Source organism: Drosophila tropicalis, unplaced genomic scaffold (genome assembly GCF_018151085.1).
Source record: "Drosophila tropicalis isolate 14030-0801.00 unplaced genomic scaffold, ASM1815108v1 contig_878, whole genome shotgun sequence".
NCBI lineage: Eukaryota > Metazoa > Arthropoda > Insecta > Diptera > Drosophilidae > Drosophila > Drosophila tropicalis.
Window position 1 is genome coordinate 4,624,569 of NW_027173374.1, and position 26,233 is coordinate 4,650,801.

Genomic DNA, 26,233 nt, shown 5'->3' on the forward strand with positions numbered 1-26,233 from the left:
CTTTTTAATATAAAACTGAATTACTTTTAGCAGCGATTTCCGAGTATGTCGTACGTCCTGCCTGCCCCATTAAAATTGACGAACTGTAAAGGAAGCGGCAGCCTCCGCCACGGCCGCTGCCGTCGCAGCACACGCCCATCGACATCCTTCTCATTTTTATCTAGGGAATGGTTGAGTGTAAAAGTGGGTGGGCTGAGTGACCATTACTGCCTCAGCAGGTTGCTTCAACGCCCTGGGTTATTAGGCAGCTTATTATCGTGGCCAATGGTGGAGACAGAGCCACGGTTAGGACATCATTATCGAGTGCTTTGCTGTGGCTTGCTGGCAGAAGTAATTTTAGTCTTCTTCTCCGGACTTTTTCTCGTCCTTTATACTTATATATATATTTTTAATAGGATTGTGTTTTGGGGAATTACCTGAGACTAAGACTCTGTGGACACTCATCGAATAAAGAGTGCCACAGGAGATCGCGGCGAAAACGGAAGGAAATCAAGCGGCAACAGCAACGGAAATGAAAACGGCAATGGACACTTTTAATTTCTCAAACTGGCAATGTGCTGACATCCTTGTTGCGCATTCGATTCATTGATTTAATGCAGAGCAACAGCCCAGTCAGGCAGGCAACAGCAGAGCTAGTTTGAGTGGGCAGGATATACCATCATTACACCTTAATGCCACAAAATGGCCGTTCAGGAATTACTGAGACTTGTTGCAAAAGTTCATATCGTTGCAAATAATTCAAAGGAAGGGAAACAGAGACAGGTAAAGGCGAACAAACTCTCTCTTCTCCTCTCCACTTTCTCTCTCTTTACACGAATGCCTTGTCATTTGTGTTTGTGAAATATGCATTCGATTTTTTACGTTGCTGTTATTTTTTCTTCCTTGTGCTTATCTACCCACTAACAGACACACACACACACAGAGCGGGAGAGTTCGCTGAAAAAGCATGTACCAAGGGTGGAGCAAAGCAAATATCACGTATACGCAATGTTGTGGCTTGTTGGTTTACTTTTCACTGCAAATTAGCTGGCTGGTATTGGTGCTACTGGCTTGTACTGGCTGCTGCTACCGTCTTTGGTGTGTGTGCGATAATTTACTCATTTCATGTGCTATTAGCTGTCAGCAGTTGGTTGCCAGTGTGCCAGTTGCACCATAAATTGCATGTGTCGTTTGCCATGTTGCTGCCATTGCAGTTGCTGTGGCTTGGCCTTACTCATTGCTTGGTGCCTTCACATTTATGTTTTATATTTATATTTTAGCTCACTCTTCCTCCTTGCTTTTTGTTCACTCTGGACCCATCTTTCAGTTGAGTTTTTCTTTTTGTAGTTTTTTTTTTTTTTGGACATGGCAAATTTACGCTATCTAAAACAACAACAAAATGAGAAGAACGAGACAATAGCAGAGCTGGCACTGCACTTGAGCTCTTCCTGCGGCCACTCACACGGACACATGGACACGAAGCAGTGGCTGCGCTTTTGCAGCCAACACCACCAAATAGAGAGACAGAGAGAGAGAGAGTGAGAGAGAGCAAGAACCCCGGCTGTGACCTAAATTTTTACCAAATTGGATAAATTTTTCGCATTTTCGCTTTGCCATTCTTCCGTTCTCCCGGTTTGCTTCGCTTTTTTTAAAGAGTTTTTTTTTTTGTTGCTTATGTTGTTTTGTACGACGCCTCGCCATGTCTCTACGGCAAAGGCGACGGCAAAAGCAAAGGCATTGTTGTTGCAATTTCTCGCCACATTTGATTTATCTCGCCTTATGTACCACCAGCCATATATACATATCTATGTTGGTATGTATGTATACATACATACATATATGGGTGACTGTGTGTTTGTATGTGCAATATTCTTCAAGTTGTTGGTATTGTTGGTTTTTGCTGTACTATCTGAGCAATGCTTTTTTTTGCTGTGTATGTGTGCTTTAGCCGATGCCGCCACTTCTGTCTTCTTTGTCTGTGTGTGTGTGTTTGAAGTGACTCACCACTGTTGGCTGTGACTGCTCGACTTTAGTAACGTTTGTGCTTCCTTCTTATTTTTTTTTTTTTTTGCCCTTTGCTTGTTTTGCCACTTGTATCGCTAGAATTGAATCTCACCCAGCATCTACGCTACACTAGTCTACACAACAAAACACACAACATCGCATACAGAAGAACTAACGCTGCCCGACTTGCCGTCTCACTGGTCGCAGCGCTTTTTATTTTAACTTTCTTCTTTTCTTCATTGTTTTTGCCCTATTTTGGGTTGTATTTTTTCCCCTTCCTCTTAAAAAGACTACGTGTTAGGCATAGTTGCTGATGTTGTTGTTGTTGGTCTTGGCGTTGGAGGTTCGTCGCTTTTATTTCGGTTGAGTCTGTCGCCCGAAGCTTTTAATCATGATTTACGAGCAAAAGACGGACGACATTCAGACAGACAAGAGGTAAATATAAATGGAATTTTAAAATGTGATCTGATTTAATTATGCACAGCAAGTCAAGATGAAGATGTTATTTATGTATGTAGATGTGATGGAGGTGCCACTCATCCTGCCAAACAATCTAAAAAAACAAAAAAAAAAAAACAGGGAAAGGCACAACCTACCGGAAGGCTGACAAATAATGTGATTTTGCCAGCAACAACAGCGATACATTTGACACATACAAATGTATCTACCCTATACATATATGTAAATATATATAAATTATGTAGAGGCAATGTTTATACAATATAGATTTATATTTAGTATTTCTTCGATTCACTGTACTTTTTATGATCCTGAACATTCTGCTGCCTTCTTACTTTTTGCTGGGCGAAGTTTAACAAATTTCATAATAGACGCACATAGAACAACAATAATTGGTTTATTCGCATACTATATTCTTCTGCAATAATTAAACCGAATGTTATACCAATTAATTAAATTAAGCTTTTACTGTATTTTAACTGATAATTGTCATAAATAACAGATTAACCTGCTTGGTATATCACATGATTTTGAATTGGTGGGACAGAAAATATATACATCTAAGTAAACCAGTTATTTGTATGCATAAAAAAGAGAGAGAAACAGCTTCCCTCACGTTATAGTGGATAGTTTTTTCTTATTATTATTATTATTATTATATTTGTCCTTTGAGTCCTTTAAATTCTGCTTCTATTGGTGCCTTTTTTGTCTCTCTTTCCCACTTTTGCCCTCTTATTTGTTGGTGTAGTTATTTGCTTTCTATCTAGTTTTGGAATTTTTCTAGCCACTTTTTTTGTCGTTTTTCCGTTGTTGTTTTTTGCCTCTCGACATTCGCTCGGTTGCACTTTTCTAAATTGCAGGCAATTGGCCATGGCGTAGGCAGCAGAAGGCAGAAAACAGGCAGAGGGAGCATTTGGAATTTATGCGCTTTGTTGTTTATTAGCAAATTGAGGTCAATGTTTTCGTTGCTCCAAAAGCAAAAATTTCGCATGACAGGCATGTTTTTATAAAAATCAAATACCAAAGATTTTGGCATTCAAAACAAGTGAGAGGAAATGCCAGGGAAAAAAGGAACAATTTTAAATGAGACATATTCCAAAAACCGCACACAGATCCCGCAACCATCGCACCGAATCTTCAGAAAACACAGCGGGAGGCAAATACAAATAGCAGGCGATAACACAAATACACACAAAGGACATACACCTACTCCCACACATATACTGCATATATACACTTATAGGCAAATATACATGTATTTACAGAGCTAACATCAAACGTTTTGCTGCTGTCGATGTTTCGTCCTTCTTCCTTCATCCGTACTTTCTCGTCTCTGGTTTTGGCTCTTGTGAATGGTCGTCAACGACGTTGTTTTTCTTGACGTTGCCATCGTTGACGTTGTCGTCATCGTCGTCATCGCATAGTCAATATGTTTTCATTCAATTTGGAAAGAATTTTCATAAAATTTCCCCACAAGAAAAACATTGCGCACATATAAATATGTAGAGATACATGGGAATATGTAAGAAACTTTGGCATGCCATGCACAGCTTCAGCTTGAGGTTCCCAGCCCCTTCCTCAGGCTCCAAAATCTAAAGGTTCGAGAAAACCCACCCATCCACCGAAACCACCAACTCGTTTCACCCTCTTCCTGCTCTGGCAATAGGAAATTATGCGAAATGTGCTCGATTTGCGTAAACAAACCGGAAATGATGTGCTGCCTGCCTCCCTGTTTGCTTGCTTGCTGACCATTTTCCAAAATGAACGAAAAGGCAAAAAGGGCAACTGGAATCATGATGATGACTATGACGATAATGATATTGCTGTTGCTCCTCACCCCATCGTCATTCGCATTTACCATTCCCATCGCAACTGTATTTATATTTATGCATTTATTTATTTGCCAAAAGGATCAGTCGCGTCTTCTGACCCTCTCCATTGTGTGGCCATTATGCTAATTGAACAGTAAAAAAAAAAAAACAGAAAAGGAGCAACTTTATAGGCTCAGCGCGTGCTCTAAGACAGAGCGAGTTGCCCACTCTTCCCGCTACCAAAATGGTCTAGGCCTCATAAAAATTTTACTCATCGCGGGCAAAAAGAACAAGAAGAAGACAGAAAAAAAAGTATGTAAATGTACTGACCAAATATTTTTTATAAAGTTCATGGTCTAAGCAGCTTTTGCTGACCACAACGACGAAACGACCGAACCACCGACCGCTATATATAATTAGAGAATTTTAGTCAGGCAGTTTGCCTTGCCCTTGCCTATTGCTGTGGTTGTTGTTGCTGTTTTTTTGTTTTTATTTTTTTTGTTGCTGCTGTTATTGCAAATTGAATTAGTAACCACAGTAGAAAGTGGACAGGCGGCAGCAGCAGCAGCAGAAATCCTTTTTACCCATTTTCCCTTTTGGCATGCTGCTACGTGCCAGGCAAATCAAAGGCACAGTCGGTGGCGGCAGTAGACCAAAACCGCAAATGGAAATGCAAATTTTCCCCGTGGTTCTCGCGATTGCGACCTTTGCCAACCCGCCAAAAGCCTCCAACAACCTAACCCATTTCGTCCCTTGTTCCCTAACTCTAAGCCACATCGTCATCGTTTGCTCCCTCACAACCTCGCACTGGTTGTGGCCCATTGCAGCAATTTAATTTCTTAAGCAATTTTCATAATCTGTAGCAAATTGTTTCTGAATGCTGCCACCGAACGTCGGGATGCCTGGCCATGCCATGGCCCCGGCTGGTTGGCTGACTCTCTCGTTACATTTTATGCAGTTGGTGGCTTGCAGTTTGAGCCACCAGGCATCTATCGCGAGGCCCAGAAATGCGCGAACTGGCTGTCTGGCTACCGCAATCTCGTAATGCACTAGCTAAAGTTTTTGCTATTTTATATTAATTTTCCTGGCCCTGCAAGGCGTCCGCTCTGAGCTCTTGGCTCCCAAAGTTGCTGGCGGCTGTCCGCCTCTTTCTTTCTTTCTGCTGCATAATTAAAATGGGAGTTCAATCCAAAGCGTAGCCTGCTGTTCAAAAGCTTTTAAACAAAAGGAAAGAAAAAACAAGAGAAATGAACATCTGCTCAAAACTCTTAGCAATCTCTTCACACTCTGTTTAAAAAAAAGTAGAAAATATAATACTAATAATTATACTTGTTATACCCCAAATGTATTGCTTATATTAAATTGTGGTTTTATTTTCCTGCTGTCGTACCTGTGTCTTCTAGGTGCATTGATTGCTTACCAACCAATCTATAAATACTATGTCCAGCTCTGTTACTTTAACCGTGAATTCATGTTAAAGCTTTACTCTTTTTGTGTTGAATAATTCTTGTTAATGATTTAATGGTTTATATATGTAGAACTTTTGCACTTCGCCCTCCATTAAGATACATTTTGTAAGACTAATGAAATGTTTGGCAAAGCAAGAGCATTTGCACTTTGTTGAAGTGTTAACAGTACTTTTGTCAGTGTCAGAAAAGGAGCAAGAGTAGAAGCCAATGGGGTCCCATTGACTTGGCCACAGTTGTCAAATGCTCTTGAAGCTGGCTTGCCAGCTTTTTGCTCGTTGTGGCCACTTAACAAGTTTCCCACGCCAAAGCTGACTCACAAGGATAGGAACTTGGATTGCAGCTAATTGCCGCCTCTCCCAGCATTTGGCATTTGGCCTAACCAAAATTTTGCACACAAAACCAATTAAGACGCCCGCGGCATGCTGTCGTGTCCCTTTTGCCTTGCTTTGAGTGCGGGAGGACAGAAGGTCGCGTGATAAATCAAATTTGGTTGCCTTAACAATATTTGCACATACGACAGTGTGCACAACACAAATCAAATCAAATTAAAACATAAAGCCGGGCCAGGACACTGTATATGTGTGTGTGTGTGTGTGTGTGAGAATATGTGGCATCTGGGCCGGGTCAGAGAAGAGAAGAAGGTCGATGGAGGGATGTGAGTTGGATGTTCTCTTTTATTATTCTGAACGCATGCAATCGCCATGTTGAGCCAAGCGACGCGTTTATGACGCTGACAGAATTATGAGGCCTACATGCGTTGATTTCTGATGCCGCTTGCCACTTGCCGCCCGTCCCACGTCGCTTACCACTTGCCACGTGGGCCCTTTTAAATATTTTTACGCAGATAAACTAAACTGTGTGTAAGCCCATGTGCGCGGCGAAAAACTGCCAAATGGATTTTCAGCGAAAAATCACAAAATCACAAAACGTGCGACACATACAACTTCTTTTTTCCGGTGCCCTTATTTTCCGCCAGGGTACAGAGATCGGTTTTTGGCTCATCATAAATATATGTATGCAGCCGGGATGAGAGTAGATAAAGAGAAGAAGAAAGGAGAGTCGCTGTGGCGAAATACACTTCAAGCACCGCCTGTCTCTGGCAGCGTGTCACGCGACCTGTCAACGAACATAAGCTGACATTTTTATTAAAATATTTCCGCAGTCTCAACATTAACTGCTGTACATTGCTGCTTACTGCTTGCTGCTGCCTTTGCTCATTTGGTTATTTGGCCTTGGCTCGTAATCATATTATTTGTCATCATCATGCCCCCGCCATTCTTCGTTCGTTCTTGTTGTCGTCATGCTTGTCGTGGTAGTCGTTGGCGTAGCCGTTCTGCTGATGATCTTTGGCCTCAACAAAAGATGCTGGGTAAGTGCTCCTTTGTGCGCTATTTCCACCTGCCTTTTGTTTGTCTCGCCAATGGACAACTTCCCGTCTGGTCTGCTGTCCGCCTTTGTTTGTATATGTATGAATGTACTGTATGTGTGTTTGTATCCTGTCTATGTGTCAATGAAGACAAACGTCCACCATCACAGAAGTCAGTCGTGAAGTCCTCGTCGTCGTCGGTTGTTGTAGTAGTAGTAGCTCCACGCCTTCATGTCAACTACTTCGTCAGACAACTGGGTTGAGCAATAAAATTTTAATAAGCCCCAGCAGGATTGACTTGGGGCTGGCCTTACTTTGTGAATTTCCAGACCTTTTTCTTGTCCAAGCAGAGGGTTTTCCTTTTCTTCAAACTGTTTGTCAACTGGCAGTAGACCGAAAATTTTATTTTAAAGCTGGGCGTATGAGTAATTTGCTTTGTTTTTAAGGTTTTTGTTTTTTTGTTGCTGAAAGCTTAGTTAAGTCTTTTAACACTTATTTAAAATGTTATACATTTATTTGTTGTAATTATTTGACTTGGCTTACGCCCGAATATCTTGTTTAAACGTATGAGTAATTTAATTCTTTGAATCGTTTTAACACTGTTTGCGCACAAAACAACTGTCAGAAGTTACCGCATACTCAAAAGTTTCGTTTGTTAAATTATTTTATTTTATTCAACATCTAACATGACATAAGATTGTTTCTTTTTTTGGAGACTCTCTCGTTTAGAATGCTACAGTTTAGTAAACATTCTAGGGTGTACTACCTCTGGCGTAGTTAAATCTTGTCCTAATTCTCTGAGTTTTAATGGTCGAACAGATGTCGTACTATTTCGTTTTTTCCTTTGCTCACGTAAAGTGTGGTGAGGACATTAAGCTGAAAGTGCTTGAAAGTAGACTGCAAAAAAGAAGCCTAGAACTCGGTTGTGCACACACATACTCATTCCCTTTCATATACACATACCTGGCGTGCATACCTATCCCTTTTACAGCCTACGCACACCCATGTGACATATTTGGTTTGCCAGTTTGATGTATAAATAAAAAATCAAGCATGACGAACAAATTCATGCAAAGTAAATTTTCATGTTACCCACATCAGCGGCATCAAATAAAAGTGGATGAGTGGTAAAAAAAAAAGCAACAAAAAAATTAGAAAACCAAAACAGAGACCGAAAAAAAAATAATAATACGCCGGATTCTAAGCCTATATATGTATATGCCATTCATATTGAACCGTTGGTGTAAGAGTTAAGCTTAACACAATCAAATCTAAAAAAAGTCTCCTATCATTTCCCACTGATGATGTTAATGGAAAACGGCAAAGCTTTGGAAATGAATTAAGTATAGCTTATAGCTTGATTTTAAAACTAACCAAAAATTGGCGATGGGATTGTATAACTGAGTAAATGTGGCTTAAAGTTGCTTTTGATAGATAACAGAAAAACTAAGGTACAAATTTCCTCTTTAAAGGTATAGTTTCATAATTTTTTCATTAGGTCTTTAATTAAATATTAATAGATAATCAACCCTTAGATATAGTTTATAGTAGCTGCCAATTTAAAAGTCGATCTGGTCATAGCCTGTCTGTAATGCGAATCAACGCATTCGTTAATGTGAAGTAAGTGCTCAAGGTACACATTTACAGCATCGATTGGTAGGCTGTTGAAAGAATTTTTCTTTCTAGTAAGTGCTTGAAGCACTTAAGAGGTTCACAAATGTGACCTTTTTTCTTCAGAAAGAAATTCTCATATGTTTCTTTTTTTGTTTTTTAATAATGTTTGAAACACTTCCTCCATATGCTGTTTCTGTTTTGTTTGTTATTCGTTTATATGCCCTTCTTTCTGGTTTTCTTTCTCTCTCTCCCTCTCTCTCTCTCTCTTTTTCTGGTGTACTTAACACGCGCCCAGCTGACGCAGCGCAAATCAATCAAATCAAAGTGAAGTTGTTTGGTTTTTGTGGCGGCTACGAAAATCACAAGAAAATGCAATACAATAAAAAGGAAATACGGGCCCAGACAAAGAGCAAACACACATATACGCACGCATACTCACAGACGCACATATAATACAAAGTGGCATAAACTAACTAAATAACAGTAACAATAACTTAAGTGTGTTTGTGTATTAGTGAAGGAGGGGGATTGAAGGAGAGCCTAGTATGGGTTGCTCTTTGGCTATCTCGCTAGCCTCTGTGCTCTTCCATACTATGTGACCCTACATACCTTCTCTTCCCTCTTTGGGCGACTACTGCAAACTTTTTATTTATACACACGTTCAGTGTGCAACAGTAGCAGCAGCTATGTTTCGTTTGTTTCGTTTCATTCGTTTGTTTGTTTGTTTATTTGTCGTTTGCTTTGTTTCGTGCTCTGGCAATCTATGCCAGGACCCAAACCCCTAAATTGACTACCCAACCCAACCGAACAACCAAAATAGATGATGAAGAAGAAGAAGGCGGTGGCAGGCAGTAGATAGAGTGAGAGAAAAATAGAAAGAATTGCTGAATCCCATACGATTGTTGAAGCGCACGTACCGCACACACACAGACACACCATAGAATGAACACAAAAACACACAGGAACCACATGTCGTATACGTAACCCAGCATATCTTTGGCCCAGGCATCGGTTCTGCTCACTATGTTTGTCCAGGCAATCAGCCGCAGTGAGTGGCCGGCCGCGCGTCCAGGCGACAAGTGCTACAAATACACACACGCACACCCATTCGACACACACACACACTCATATGGATATAGAAGTTTCGATACTTTTAATTATTGCGTACATGACCGTAACGATGTAGCCGAGACTTTAGAGAAGATGTGGTCTAGGGTCCAGCAGGTATTACCATGACCGAGCTCGTTTAGTGCACGTATTAATCAAAGACACAGAGAACTGAAAGCTGGTAGGGGAGGCAAAGCAAAAAGAAAAAAAAAAGGAAGTCCTGCAGAGAAAGGGAGACCTATGAGGACAGTGAAGTTTTTTGGTTTTCTTTCCTTGTTGTTGTTTGACTTTAGTACCTTTTGCTGTTGTTGTTTTGCTAGTTGCGTTGGGAAACGAATGTTGGAACCACAACAAGTTTTGCTTCATTAAAAATCCGTAGACGTTTCATATTTTCAAGAACGTGACAGTACGTGAAGAAACTGCTAGAGAAATTGCCAGGCCTGGTTTTATCCGGGCATTGGACGTAGTTGGGAGAGAGTGTGGTACATTAAAGAAACCACAGGCTTGACCTGATTGACGCATAAACAGGCAATTAAACATAAAAAGCTGTTTCAATTGTTTGGCATTTTGTGTTAAATGAATTTCCACGCACGCATTTCAAATCAAATTTACGAAAATTTAATTTCTGGCTCGCTTTCATGGCTCGCCAAATGTGTGTGTGTGCGTGTTGGCCATGTACATACATCAGCGTGGGTTGAAATCTATGTGCGGCACGTTCGTAGATTTGTTTACTTTGTAGCCAGAGCAGGCGAATACGGAGGGGTAGAGAGACAGAGAGAGAAGCCAGAAGGAACGGCCAACGAAGCACATAAATAAATTTCTATAAATTCTTGCGCGGTACATTTCATTTCGTTTGTCCAAAAAATGCCAGAGCAGTCAGTCACAATGCTTCTTCAACATGCCAAAAGCAGCAAAGGCAACGGCAATGGCAACATCAACGGCTCGGGCATATTTATTTATTCATTCGCTGCTTCCCCTACTGTTGTATAAATGTATATAAAAATATATCTATGTGTTTGGTGTGTCTCTGCGTGGGCGTGTGTGTGTGTGTGTGTTTGTTTGCAATTTTCTGTATGAAAGGATTTTGCAGAATTTAACAAACAAACAAACATACAGAAAACACAGTAGTAGTAGGAACAGCAGCGACACGGCAGCGGCCGACCCTAGTGAGAGGAGACACAACACGCACTGTGACTGTGTCAGCAGACTCTTCTTGCCTTCAAAAATATATGGCGTATATAGCTTCACTCCGCTCATAATGTTGACCCGAATTCTTTGGCTAAACTTTCGCTTATGCTGTGTGCAAATAAATAAAGCAACAAGATGGCGACAATATTTGTAAATATAAATACGAATTTCAAATACCCTGTCCAGAATTTAATGGCACTCAAAATGCATATGTGCAAAAATCCACAGTAACTTGAACAAAGTCAAGATTCCTGTCGCCCCCCATCAATTGGTAGAGTGCTAAAAGGACTTAGTCTAAAGCATACCCATATATATACATACAAATATATAGTAGATACATATTTGTATTTTTGGGGTCCGTACAAACGATTTAGGGGATTCAATACATTTTATCTGTGTGCAAGAGCCACACAGAAATTGCCAAAACCAAAATAAATACGATTCGATTTATGTTGTAAACCCTCAAAAGACTGCAAAAAAAGGGAAAAAAAAGCAGAAAGGAAATAAAAAAAAAAATAAAGTAGAAGGAGAATTATCAAAAAAGGGGACACAAAAAACTCTTCAACAGCTTCCGTGTTTATTTATAGATACTCAAATAGTTTTCTGTCCTTTTTGTCTTCATCTTCTCAACTGGCTACATTTGTAGGCCACAAAATTTGTATTTTGTTCGCCGTGTGGCAAGCAAATTTTTAATGAATTTACACGAGTGAAACCCAACACAAGAAAAAAGAATACAAACAGCAGACCTCAAACTGAAAATCCGCACGGATTTTCCCACAAACTCATTTTATATTCAAAACACATTCGGCAAATATTGATAGCGCCCGCCCACTTTTAGTAAAATTGTTTTAAAAACTCTCTCCCCTCTCTCTCTCTCCCTTTCTCACTATGTAACTCTGTTTGTGTGTGTGTGAGTTTGTAGGACCAAGACAAATTGTGGCAACTAAGAGCGTAAAACACGCAAATCACGCAGCTTTTACAAACTTTTTGTCAAGTCTATGGACTTGATTATTGGCAATCAGCCAAAAAGTAGTAGTTTCTGCCTGACTGTGCCTCTAGCTCCCCTCAACCTTCTCCTTTTAACTGTGATTCGGTTTACTAACTTTGCCATCGACAAAAGCAAAACCGCAAATTGTATAATTAAGGGCGTCATCCCTGCCTTTTACTCTGCGGCTAATTATAATTGATGTCGATGTCGATTTTTTTAGTTTTAACTTTAGTTTTTGGTAACTTTTTGAAACACACTGAAAATGATTAATTATGCCCAGGCCTGAAAGTTGCACGTGAAAAAAGGAGAGGCATGAATTTTGCTTTTCTGATGTTATTTTAAGGTTTTTAATGGAACTTAACCAAAAGTGGCTAGAGATGGAGACGTAAAACACTAACGGATATCGTTATTACCCAAACAATTCTGCAAATTCCCTCAAAGCAAAAACCCATTGTAAGTGTAAAAGTTTTTCGATTATGTAAGAGTTGCTGCCAAACGCACACACACTCTTGTGTGTGTGTGTGTGTATGTTTTGGGATGGAGTCAAAGGCGGAAGACAAAATGCCTTTAGCTAATTTAAAGATTTTTGGACTATTGTTCGAGAAACAGGAATTGAGTTTTAATTGAAAAAAAAGAGAAAAAATCTTTTGTGAAATAACGAAAATCAAAATGCATGCAACATTCTTCTTCTTTTACCCTCTTCCTCTATCTCGATCTCTCTTTCTCTCTTCTTCTCTGTCTCCCTCGCTCTGCCTGTCTGCATCAAAGCGCACACATATGAAACATTGATTGATTTATCTGTCAATATTTCCAAACATAGAAAGCCAACAATATGCTGCAAATGCAACACACAGCAGTAAAACTCGACAAAAGCAAGAAGAAAACATTTTTTAGAGATGTGCAAAAGCCAAGGCAGAGAATGACTGGCAGAAGGAAAAAAAAAAAACTAGGGCCTCAATGTAAAAATTGCAATTGTTAACTCAACTGAATTTACATACATGATCCTCGTTTTCTTTTTTTGTATCCCATTCAAATGTCGAAAATGTCCGTCAAATGTCAGTTGAACATCGATTCAGTTCCTGCTTATAAGTGCGTCGGCTATCGTAATAATAACAAAAGTCACTTCCAAATCACATGCCCGGAATGTTTTGGAGAGTGTATTGCACAAGACCATAAACTTGCCACATTTGCATAAAATGCCCTGATGCCACAAAAAGCATAAGCAACGGCAATCGTAACGGCAACGGCAACGTCAAAAAGCAAAAACCAAAATCAGCCCGTACGCAAAAGTCTCTTGGCACAGAACGTATTTCAGCAATAAATTGAGGAAATGTTTAGTTACGTACGAGAGCAACTACAACGAGTATATGTACATGTTGTCCCCTTCTTCACAAATCTCTTCCATTTTGCTGGCTCTAAGTCCCATGTTTGCCATAGTTCAAAGCCAATGGCTTGATTTTTGATTTTTACCCAAAAATCGCTTGTTTTTCCTTTTTCCTTGAGTTGCATGCACAGCAATATTTCAATATGTACAAATGTTATCTTTGTTGTATTGCTGAAGCTTTCCCTATTATATATACAATAATTGAATGATGCAAAGTCTAGCAATTAAGTAAAAAAAGAAAAGAAAACAGAGCTCCAATTGAAAATGCATTCCAAAGTTGACTGCAACACCGATAACTTAAATCATTCTTTGAATTACAATTGCTATTGGCATTACATTAACCTTTCTATGTATGCCATAGTTTAAAAAGACAAATTATACTTATTATTTCAGACATTTATTACAATTTTATTGTGTCATTGTCATTTCTTACCAAGTAAATTACTCAAATTAAAAGGTAGTCGTGTTTCAATTATAATTTAATTTCTATTCATCTAAATAATAATAATTCGTTAAGTGATTTTCTCCAAGAAAATGTTTGTATTAGAGCACAGTAATTAACTAAAGCCCTTAAGAACTTTTGTTTCCTCTTGTTGATCACAAAGATAAAACCTTACTAGCTCTCTCAATAATAGTTTTTGCTGCTGCCGTGGTTAAAATGTAAATCTCCGCTTGCCCTTCGATTAATTCATTATACTAGACTCTTTGGATTCATTCGATGACCAGAATGAATGGAGGCAGGAATGGGAATGGCTGTTGCCAATGTTGTAGTTAAGGGCTTAGTTGTGGCATTAGGAGACGATTTAACACGCTCTCAAAGTTTAAGGGAGAGCTAAGTGCGCCTAAAAGCGCCTCAGGCCAGGCTCAAGACAACTTATGAAAGCGCGTGCTTTCTCGTTTATATGTATATACACACACTCGCATACACTCCCACACACACACACGCAAACTAGATAGATACCGAAAGGGACATATATATACATTGAGGCAGCAGTGTCACAGCACTGATAAAATGTGAAGCGGATTAGGCGCTTCTTTCAGTGTGCCGAGCCGCTCCGCGTTGCTCTGTTCGTTGTACAATCAGTAAATGGCACTTGATTCACTGCGCAAGTGGAATTTTTGATAACTTTGCCCAGAAGAAGAGGCAAAAAAGTTGGTCAAAAAGTTGACTGTCGCTTTAATGCGTATAAATGCTTATCTCTAGCAACGAGTATATGAGAGTATGACTAGATGGCTAGGCTCTTGTTCTCTCTTTCCATCCATGGGATTGTCTAGCTCTTGCTGGAAAAAGCCAACTTAAATCCACTGACGGCTTTGGCTTTGCTTTTCACGTGCTTGCCTGCTTCAGTTACTTGGGTTTTTTCTATCTGTTTTCTGTTGGCCAAACTTGGCAAAGTTTTTAGCTTGAACATTTGCGCCTCATCGCACCAATACAAACACATAACCTTACACACTCACACGCACACAGTCTTACACATACATAATTCAACAAGACGCTGGCAACACGTCACACAAATGTCGCCAAAAGCAACTCCAAGTCCAAGCCGCCTCCCTCTCAATCTCTCAGTCTTCGAATGCGCGCCATCAATCTTTGGGGTCGCCTGGTTCGGTTCGGTTCGGTTAGTTGCTGCTGCTTCTGCTCCTCTGGCTCTATGTACAATTGAATTATTACAACAGGGTCGAACACAGACGCTTGGCCATTGGGCACTTAACCCCTACCCCATACACATATCCATCGCCCGAGACAAACAACAAGTACACAAACTAACTACCATCTCATTTGCGATGTTTGCTTTTCATCTTCTGCTCTCCTTCTGAAAATGATTTCTGATTTATGGCAACTATAACTGACTATAGCCAAGTTATAGCTAAAGCTATAATTTGCTTTGACAATAAAGTTCGCTTTGCCTAAATACGTTTAGGTCAATGGGCCTTGGGAAATGTTTGAATTTAGGAAACAAATAGGAATTAACTCAACATACAGACAACGTATTCTTTATAAAAACAAAAATAAAATGCCTTAAATTTTAAAATTTTGATTTTTTAGATATAAGCAATTAAGGTACATGCTTAATATTTCTTTTTGGCTATAAAACAAGCCAACATGGCCAGCACTGTTGCCGCTGCTGCTGATGTTGCCCAATTGACTGACCGAGCGACCCATTCATTCAACACGGCCTTGGTGTTTATGCTTGTTCGTTCTGTTGTTTCTGGTTTTGGCAAATTAAAACAATTTTAACAGCAATTCTCTGTGTCCTTTGTCCTTTGTCGTTGTCGCTGTTGTCGTCGTCGTCGTCGGCGTCTACGTTTGCTCTCCATAAATAAAACATGTCAACTTGTTATTGCTGCTGCTGCCTGCCTGACTCAGACAGTAGACGGTTTGGGCTTTCGCTCTGATGCCCTGCAGCATGATGTTATTGTTATTGGGTATTGCTTTTTGTTATTGAACTATTTACATTTGTTGCTGCCGATGCCGATGCCCGTTGCTAATTTACGACTCTACGCATCAATGAGGCCTTAAAGCAGCCGGCAAATTGTTGTTCATAAATAAATATGCCGAGCATAAATCCCTATGCTATAAATAAAGCGTAAAGGAGGAGTTGGCGCAGGGCGTTGGGCAATTTATAGACATCGAATTTCCAAAACTCAACCATCTTTAGACCCCTTCAGCTTGCCCGTCCCGTTGGCTTCGCATCTCCGTCTGTCTGTCTAGTCAGGCCGACAAAGTGACAAAAGTCTTGAGCCCTCTAAAAATGAAAGTGAAACTTTTTTGGTCCCCTTTTCAAAAGGAAAGGTGGCATATAAAGGTCGGAGGGGAGCAACAATAGCCACAGCACGTCGTTGTTTTCATACTGGCTGTCCAACTGACACTTATTAGATAAGTTTCTTTTTGTATGATAGAAGCCAAGGCTTCATCATTTTGGCATTTTAGCTTTTGTTATTGTTGTTTTCTTCTTTTTTGTGTGTTTATGTTTTTTTTTCTTTTTTTGAGCTGGCTAGCAACAATTTTAATTGCATGCTTAGCTAAATACTTATTTACGAGAGGACCTCTCAGAAATCCTATACTAAGCTGCCGCAATAAGACTTTTTATTGTCTTAGCCTGGGCATTTAAATTGATCAAAAACGAAGAAGACGGTCTCAGCCTTGAGCCACGACGATTTCATTCAATCTATAAGTAATTTCTTTGGCCATTTTTATCACCCAGCAGGAAGGCAGGAAGTTTGCCGTTGCCTGGGAAATGTGAGATGTAAAAGAGAACAGGACCGAGACAAAGAGTCTGAGTCCACCCACGTGATTTGAATATTTTTCCAATAAACTTCAACAGCTTTTCAACAGTCTGAGTAGGTCTTGGCCCTGGTCTACGGGTGGCTTGTGTTTTCATTTTTTTTTCCATCTCCATTTTTTTTTTTTTTTTTCATTTACATATTGGATTTAAATGCCAGCAGATTCGATTCATTCGCCACACTGGCCGACGTCCAGTGCTGAGTGTTTTTTTTACAGAGATTTGCTTTGTGCCTGCCGCGAAATTTAAGCTTAATCGAATTTTGCCGCAAATTGGCAATAAATTTTAATTTTGAGTTGGAAGCAGAATCCCCTAGCCGGTTTTGATGGAGTGTTAAATTAAATTGAACTCAACTTAAACGAAATCTTTAAATTCCGTTCGGTTAACTAACGGCAAGTTCATTTAGGCACAGAATTTTGCCCGAAGCTGCTGCTGAAGCTGGGGCAATGCACCGCTAAAACCCATTCAATTTGCAGGTGAAAGCATGGAGCTCAACGGAGGAGAAAGCCAGAAAAAAAGGAAACGGGAACAGCAAACAAGTTGCAAGCTGCAAAGAGCAGAAGGCAAAAAACAACGCCTATTTACCTTGCTAAGGGAAGTGTTTTTTGTGTCCACCTGCAGCAGCGGCTTTGGCAACTACTTCATCAATTTCATTCAACATAACGGCGCCGCTTTTTTTGTTGCCTACTCATTCCTCTTGCTCTCTGTTCTGTTCTATTCTTCTACTCCTAGACCCCATAATCAACTTAAAAAGCCTTGGCAACCAACAACATCAAAAAAGGGGCAAAAGGATGAGCAAAAAAAAGGAGAAGCACAAACAAGATTTAAGCTTGGGCCAGCATAGAATTTAGAGATGTATCTGTTGCTGGGTAGCTACTTACGACCAGCAGAAATAGGAGCAGGACTTTGAGAGATAGACAGGAGAAAGAGCCATGACGATGTCAGCGATTACGCCCAAAATGTTTGCCCTAAGCATGTCGCCTGTCTGTCGCCCAGTGTTCTCTCCTGCTTCTGCCGCGGAAATGGATTTGACAAGGCATAGAACTTACTTTCTTTCTCTCCCTCCCTCTTACTATCTATGTAATGACATTCACTGATGGCACTTGGCGACGCAACGTTTTGACACTAATTTCATTTCGTTGAAGCATTTTTTGAGGCTATCTCGATGGAACAAAGAAACCGACACGGTGATGCGATGGAATGCAATGGGATGCGGTGAGATAGCAAAGCAACAAAAACTGGCATACATCTGTTACGCTTGTATTGCTTAAATAAGTTGTAATTGCATTGCACTACATTTAAGTACAATTTGCCAACTGTATTAGATCACTAGCTCAGCAGCCCACTCACCCTCCCACTTACTTACCTACTCACTCACTTATTCACCCACTCATTCACTTATCCCAATGACGACTACGTCGAGAACGACGACGTCTACTTGTAGTGCCAGAAACTTTTTCAAGTATTTATTTATTTTGCACGCAGCAATTTTTGTTTGCCATTCGAGTTAACTGGAAACTGTAAATGGTTTTTAGCGCTATGCGGTTAAGACAAACGGAAACGGAAACCCACTGACGAAGGACAGACGGACAGGCAGACAAGCTGCCATTGATGGTTGCCTCTTGTTTCGCATTGGTTAACTAAGTTCTCAAGTGTTGTTGTTTTCTTTCTTTTCTTTTTTGTATTTTTTGCTTTTCACCCAATGGAATGTATTTTAAGCGTAAGCGCCGCAAAGTATACATCACGAAAAACAAACTTAAATGATGTTGGAAAAGTGCAATTGCCACTGATGCTCTGTTCAAAAGGAAAAATGTAAACTATTTCTGAAATTGGTTTATTCAAGAAAAGAAAGTAAACGCTTTAGCATTCACTTTCCCAAGGAGAATCGCTAAATCGATTGAGAAGTGTGGCACATTTAAAGATCCATTTTTAAATGGAATTAAATAAAAAATAATAATTTTGTTAAACATAGTAGTATTTTTGGCATTTAATGTTTTTCAAAGAATCCTAAATTATTTGCAAAGAAGAGTAGCTAATCATCTTACGCAGCTAAGCAAACTTGAACGAGAATTTTTATTACACATCAAGTAAATTATTTGATAGTTTCAATAAATAATTTAACTCAAAACTACTTCAATTCGTGAAGCTTTTTTTTAGTCATTTCTGACGTTGACAGATAGTAAATCGAACAATTCAATTTCTTACAACAATTTTCCACATGCTCATGCTCAAATGAAATAGATGAACAAAACAAAAACTTCATTGTTTCTATTCAAATGCATTTCATTCCGTACACAGTTGAAAGGCTTTCAATTTGCTTTCATCTTGAAAGTTACTTAACAACCACACTTTCTCCCCCGCTTCAGTTGCAGACATAGACAATCTAAAACAATATTCAAATCCCCAAGTGAAGACAATTCCATTGACTGAATTGTTATTCAATTTAACATATTTCCACCCCCCACACCATATTTCAATCGATACTGTCATTAATTTTCCCATTTTTTTAGCTACAGTTACATTGAGATTGGGTAGTAGGTAAGCTACTACTGTTACCAAAAATAAAAAAGGAAGGATAAAAAACACCTTGGTCGGGTTTTACTATGTGTATGTATTGCCTAGCTTCTGTGTTCGATGCAAAGCAAGCCGATTATCGTTATGCGTTTGGCATACGATGGTTTGGTTTTGCTTTTTGGCCATGTATGTACCTCTCTCAATCTGACAATCATGCCATGCCAATGCGTGCGAGTTTGCCACGCTTTAATGCGAATTTCTGATTGCGCTCGAATAGCTTCATTTATTTTCGCACAAAAAGAAAAAGGGAAAAAGCCAAAAAAGCGAGAAAGATGGGGAAGAAACAGAAAAAAAGAAAGAAAAAAGCGCACAAGTAAGAAAAACAAACTCGACAGTTGTACATAATATTTCACTTATGCATGTGCGGCCCTTCGAGTCCTTGTGTGAGCGAGTCCTTTGTATGTGCGTGGGTGTGTGTAAGTGTGAGTAAAGTGAAATGAATGAATGAATGGCATGCGTAACGCTAGAAAATTTGTTATAGCAATTTGAACTGTCAACGGGAAACCGAAAAAGTAAATTAAGAAACATTTGAAATTTAATTCACTTGGCCCATTGGGAAGTATTCATCTGTGTGTGTATGTGTTTTGATTGTGTGTGTGGCATGCAAGTCCTGTGAGTTTGTATGTCTGCCTGTTTAGTAGGTACCTGTGAGTGGCAGAGTCATAGTCACAGAATTTAGCCAGCAGCTGCTACTGCGAGTATATGTCTGGCAGGTGTCAGATCCTGACACTCTTCCCATCTTCCCCGCACATATACACTCACTCACACTTTCCGGCACAATGTGACACAGACACTTAAGCACAGTACAAGAACAACTGGGTAGTCCCTACACAGTCCCTAGATTGTAGCACTGTCGCACTCACACATGCAAAATTAGGCGAGTGTCACGAATTTAAAATAACTTTTAATTCATTCTTGATGAACATATGCATACAAATACACACACAGACAGACATACGGGGCGTATGAGTGCGGCTGGCAAATGTGCCAGCGCCCTGTGCCCTGCCACGCCTCTGAAGTGCCACATAACTCGAGCTCAGCATAAACAACCAACCAACCGCACATAGCATAAATGTTCGTTAAACTCAACCCGACACCAAAACAGAAAGACAGAGAGTCAGAAACAGAGAACAAGATGGTGTCGGGAAGATGGTAACAGCAACTGGGACTTTACTCCGACTACACCTGGGCCGCATAATTATTTAGTTTCCACTTGGAAGGAAATTGCTTACCACCATAAACTGGAGTGGCGAGCATAAGGCACCGACCTACAAGTCCGTGGGCCACCATCTTCGATTATCATAAATCAACAGAGAGAGAGCCCAGTGGTTTGTTCAGGTTTACTCTGAACGGATTGCTGTTGTGTGTGTGTGTGTGTGGCATATGTTTGGCATGAATAAAATAAAAATTCAAATGAAAGACACAAACTTTAGGTAAAAGAGAAAAAAAAAGTTAGCGTAAATTATACACCCGCGCCGCTCGACGTGCTGAAATTGAGACTGAAGAAAAGGGCCATGACCATAAAAATGATAAAAACAAAAAGAAAAAGAGAATATTAGAGATGGTGCATTGAACTTTGAAGTAAGTCGTGAGCCACATAGACATGATACGAACCTGATTCTCGGACTCCTGCCTGCAGCTGCCGGCTGCTAAAGTTCAATGGATCGCCGTCGATGCTTTCTAATCCACGCACGTTTTGCTTTTAATATTTATTTTGCGCGTTTTTTTTTTTTTTGCTGTTGCCTTTCTTCACACTTCTGCGCCAAAAAACACAAAAAACACTTACACCACAAGCGAAGCGGAGGACTTCAAAGGTAAAGGTATATGGACAGGCAGTTCTTTGGGGTTTTGATTATTGGGATATGGTGGTTTATTTTTGTTATGCACGTCGCGAGACCAGTTCATCAATGCAAATTGGCAGTGAAACCACCACAGCAGGAACCACACAAACCAGTACAAGCGATAAAGACAGTTATGGGGGGCGGTGTGTCTTTGTGTGTGTGTGTAAGTGTGTGGGTCTGTGGTTGTGTATGTTTGAGTGGGGCACGGTGGGTTATGTTTCTTTTTGTCTGATTTGTTACAATTCGTTGATTTTAGATTAGAATGCTAAGGATGGCATCATTCCATTTTTATATAGATTTTTGCTTTCTTTCATGGCACCTCACTTGGAGTTTATTTCTTTTGTTGTTGTTTACTTTTAGAGCATGACCAAATATACCTAAATATATAGATATATGTGTGAGTATGTGTATATGTATGTGTTTATATAGCTAAAAGTCTGGTGTAAAGAGACCGTTATGCCAAACCGACCCGCACGAAGTACGTTTTCAAACTAAACCAGTAAGTCGGAATGGTAAACGAATCCTTCAATCAAAACACGACAGGACACGACATCGTACAATACGAACAATGTAAACGAGTGAACGAAACGAAGAAACGAGTAAAACGAAATTCAACCGGCTTGTGGACCGTAATCCATTGTGGATGCTGTGTTTCATTGCCAAAATGTTCCAATGGCAGCAGTAGTAGTAGGATGCTGATAAGGTTCCGTTGCAACCCTCCGCCCGCGACCCGACAACAGTTTGACAACAATTTATTTTTTGCACGTTGCGCGCATTTAAATGTTTTCACTTATTGTCTGTCTATGTGGGTAAAGGGGGAGCGATCTGTGTGTGTTGTTTTTTTTGCATCTTATTTTTTAATCACTTAAAAATTTATGCGATGCTTCGTACATTTTTTCTCCAGTTTTTTTTTTGTGTTTTATTTTTGTGTTTTTTTTTGTTTTGTGTGTAGTTGTTGTTGTTGTTTCATTTTCGCTGACACGTGCGTGTCAACTCGAAAAGGGTTAAGCATCAACAATTTGTTGGCAAAATGACGGCCAACAAGTTCATGGTAAAGTTAATGGTTATAATCCAGAACGAGTCGGCCAAGTCGGTCGTTTGCTTTTACGAGTCCTTCATAAGAAGGAGACGTGCCACAACGGACGTGATGCACACATACACGCCCGAGTTTTTAAATTAAGCACGGTTGCTAGCCATAATCCTGGCTAAATTAAAAATGCCATCGATAGCTAGCATAGCGAATGTAACAGACAAAGAGTATGAGTAGTGAAAGAGAGAGAAAGAGCGGTAAATAATGAGAGAGAAAGAGCGCCATAGATTAAAGAGAGCAAAGGAAAAGAGCAACTACAATTCATCGTGTCACGTTATGGGTTAGTAGGGCAACACTAGCAACCGTGTCTCGTTCTTCGTCTCCATCGTCATCTTCATTTAAGTCTCCGTGTCTGTCTTTTGCCGGTTCGCCGGCTCCCAGCTTAAGCCAGCAATTAAAATTGAGCAGAGTTTATTGACTAAGGACATCGTTGGTGTTGGTGCTGGCATTGGCGTTGCCATGGCATGCGTGTGCATTTCACACCTAGCTGCAGTCCTGAGTGCACTTGAGCGGCTGCTGAACTAAAGCCGAGACCCAGAACCAAAGCACAAGTGTTTGCCATTTGACACTCTCTTGAACTTAGGACAAGAACTGCGATGAGGACAGTAGCAGCAACTACAAGGACACCATGCCAACAGTTTGCTAAGTATTTTTCAATTAAAATGTCGCAAGACTGAAACTGAAACTTGCACGCATGATAAGCACAAAAGTTTTTCATTGTCAACGCCTAAAAGCATGTGAAAAGTTCTTGCTAGTCAAACAGGCGCCAATCAATCTGATGTCCCCCGCACCGATCCCGAATATCTCTTACGACATATTTAAATCAACATTCTCTAGGCCGAAAAAGAAAAACAGAGGACTTCCACTCGCTTAGGCAGTTGAAAAATTAGCTTGTCCAACAACTGGCGCCACTAAATCAGACCAGTTTTTAGAGATTTTTTGAGACCTTAAGTGCCAGCGAAGCATCAACTATGTGACAATGTCGTAGGTACTATAGTAGGGCTAAGGCAAGAGAGCGAGATGAAGTGAATGAGAGATGTGAAAATGGTTTGAAATTTGAGTGGACCAAAGCCTGATGGCTGATGCCTGTTGCTGATGCTTCTTCTGCTGACATGAGCTGCAAAGTGAGGCACGTGTTGGCATAGCAATTTGCAAGGGACAGCCAGCTCCAACAACAAGAGTCATCAGCATCCAGCACTTTTATGTGCCGTAATGAAAAACTGTTATCTGCGTGCGCAATTTGAACGCAATTTGGTAACGCGTTTCGCCACATAAAACTTAAGTGACCCGAAACCAGCCCAGGACATCTTACATGTACCACACACCAAAAAAAAAAACACAATCCTCCTTGCCACATTCTCATCTGCCTCTATGGGTTGTGTGTGTGTGTGTCTCTCTGTTTATGGGTTTGCGTGCTGCAGGCTGACAAAACAGTTGACATTCACTGTCGATGTCTGCGAGTGTGAGAAATGAAATTGTTTGGCGATTATGCAGCATTAAAGCTAAATGTACCGTATACAAACTGCAAGTCGCCAACAAGTTTTAAGTCACCATGGAACGCAACGCACTTGACTTTTATTTTACATGCCATAGTATAACGACAGCCAACACCGATACCACCTACACAACAGCAACGTGGCGTTGCAACAGATTTGTTGCAGCTGCCAAACTATCATTAACATGCGGCCACACACGCACACACCCATGCAAATCGGCAAAGCACTCTTCCCCACACACCCGCACACAAACCCGCTGCTATTCAGGATAACGCTAGCTGCAGATTTTACAACTTGCCCTGGCTTACAGGTTGTGTCTGGTTATTTACTTGTAAAAATTTATTAAATATTTACTTTCTTTTTTGTTGCTTTTTCTTGCGGCTGTTGCCCTTGCATTGTTTAATTTTTAACCTACCCCTTTTAGATTTGTTTTTTGTTTTTTGGCTTGTCTGCTGCTTTGTGAAAATTGCTGACGTTTTTAATCCTTAAGAAGCTTTTGGCTCACATTTTTTTAGCAGCGCAGGGTACGAACGGATTCTGTTTTTTTTTTTCATCTTTGTTGCTGTTGTTTTTGTTCCGTGCATAATTTTCATATAAACATTACTCACACGCCATGTGCAACAGCAAAAATAATAAGGAAAACAATTTTGAAAGCTTAACGCAAATGAGAGTTTTTGACGACGAAACGAAACACAAAACCGCCTGCATAATTTGATTGAGTTTTATGACGGCACTCGTCAAACAAAACCCCTTTCAACTGCATACCCACCTCATGACAACACTTTTCCTGTGTTTATGGCTTCATCAACGTTTCCTCATTTCTTTTTTATTAGCACAAATATCTGCGTAGCTGCAAAACGCAGCTAACAAACAAAAACCAAAAACCACACACAAAAATATTAGGCAACAATAACACGCACACTACCCATAACCAGCACGCACACACACACACGCATGGAGGTCTCATCTCTATACGGCGTACACATTTTTGAAAGCTTTTGGCGCCGCCAGCTATCAAATTTTAATTAAAATCCAAAAACCAATAAGCGCACTACGAAGAAACAAGAACAAAACCAAAAAAACACAAAAAAAGGAACGAGAAACATAAAAAAGAACAACAATATTTTCCCTGAGAAAATAAACTTATATGCATTAAAAATATTCCGCTTGCATATTATTCTAAGCATTTTTTTGGTTATTTATCGATTAATTTTGTTATTTCATTCAACTGTCTGCATATCTTGAAACAATATTTGCATTAGCTAATTGCGGATTGCGTAATCAATCAGAGGTCTAACATTTTTTTTCCCTTTTTTATGCATAACAACAGATACATTGCCAATGAATACAAGTTATTTATAGCTTCTACTAAAGCTTCTATTGAGATAATAGGAATTTGGTTTGTAAAATGCCCATGTTAGTGTCTTTTGGGTAAAATATAACTAGCTTAATGTTATACCTATTTATGCTTTGTTTTACAGATCATCTTTCGCATCCTATAACAGATAAAGAAACAACAAATAATTATTTTCCCAAACTGAAACTGTTTTAAAATTTGTCACGCTATTTGTTGTTTCGTAAATCTTATCAAATTTTTGAGCCTTATCCAAGTTTTTTAAGGTCTTATTAAATAAAGGATCAAGTAGATAAACTAGTTCTAGTATAGGAATTGTTGCAAAGGAACACAACATTTTGGCTTTGATTTACGATCATTAAGTCAGTAACTATTTAAACAGAAGAGGATCAAATCAAACTCTTTAAAGTTTATTTTAAAAAAATTCTGCTTTGTCGCTAAACTTTGTTATCTTCATATAACAGATAACATAAGCTGTGTCTTGTGGCACTTGTTACCTGCTTTTATGTTTCTTGTCTACGGATATATATATGTATGTTCATATATAAATATATGTATTTAAAGTGGAAACTTAAGCATGACTCGAGGAACTATTTTTGCTTGGTAATTAAGCGCATGGAAAATAAAAACAATGCAAAGCATATTTTCCACTCGCTTGCCTATTGTTTTTGCTATTGTTGTTCTTTTTGTTGTTTTTCTTGTTGTTGTTCTCGCTTTTATTGTAGTTGTTATTGTTGCTGTTTGTTTGGCTTATAGTTGAGAATACTGGCTTTAGCGCTACAGCTACCTTCTGTTGCCATTGTTTATGTATCTTAAGGATAATGACGCGCTTCATTATGCGATTGTGTGAGAGAGAGTCAAGTTGAACTGAGACGAGTGGCGGATGCTTCTGTTGGATGTTAGCTGCTGGCGCTTTTGCTTTATGTATTTTCTATTTTGTTTTTTTTTTTTTTAACATGAGCTGCTTTATTTATTCTTCTTTTGGTGGATATTTTTTTCTGCATTTTTTTTTAAGTTTCTGTCTTTTACGTAAAAACTTTTCGACTCCTAGACGTCGCGACGTTTTCTCCGAAAAAAAGATAATAGAAACTCGATACGCTTTGCGCATCTAAGCTTTATCTGGGTTGTTTTGGCATTGTTTATACACCGAGCACCCAGTCCTAGCCCAATGCTGCTGCTCCTACACCTCCTTCTCTAACTAGGGACTGGCTGGTCTCTTTTGTTT

The 26,233-nt window shown here is 39.6% G+C and overlaps 1 protein-coding gene across 1 annotated transcript in view; it reads right to left on the bottom strand.

The window, feature by feature from the left end:
- Positions 1–21,533, bottom strand: part of beat-VI (beaten path VI) — a 63,653-nt gene extending 42,120 nt beyond the window's left edge. The window contains exon 1 of the mRNA XM_068299948.1: positions 20,842–21,533. The gene's annotated coding sequence lies outside the window, so the exon portion shown is untranslated. The remainder of the gene's footprint in view (positions 1–20,841) is intronic.
- Positions 21,534–26,233: the final 4,700 nt, after the last annotated feature.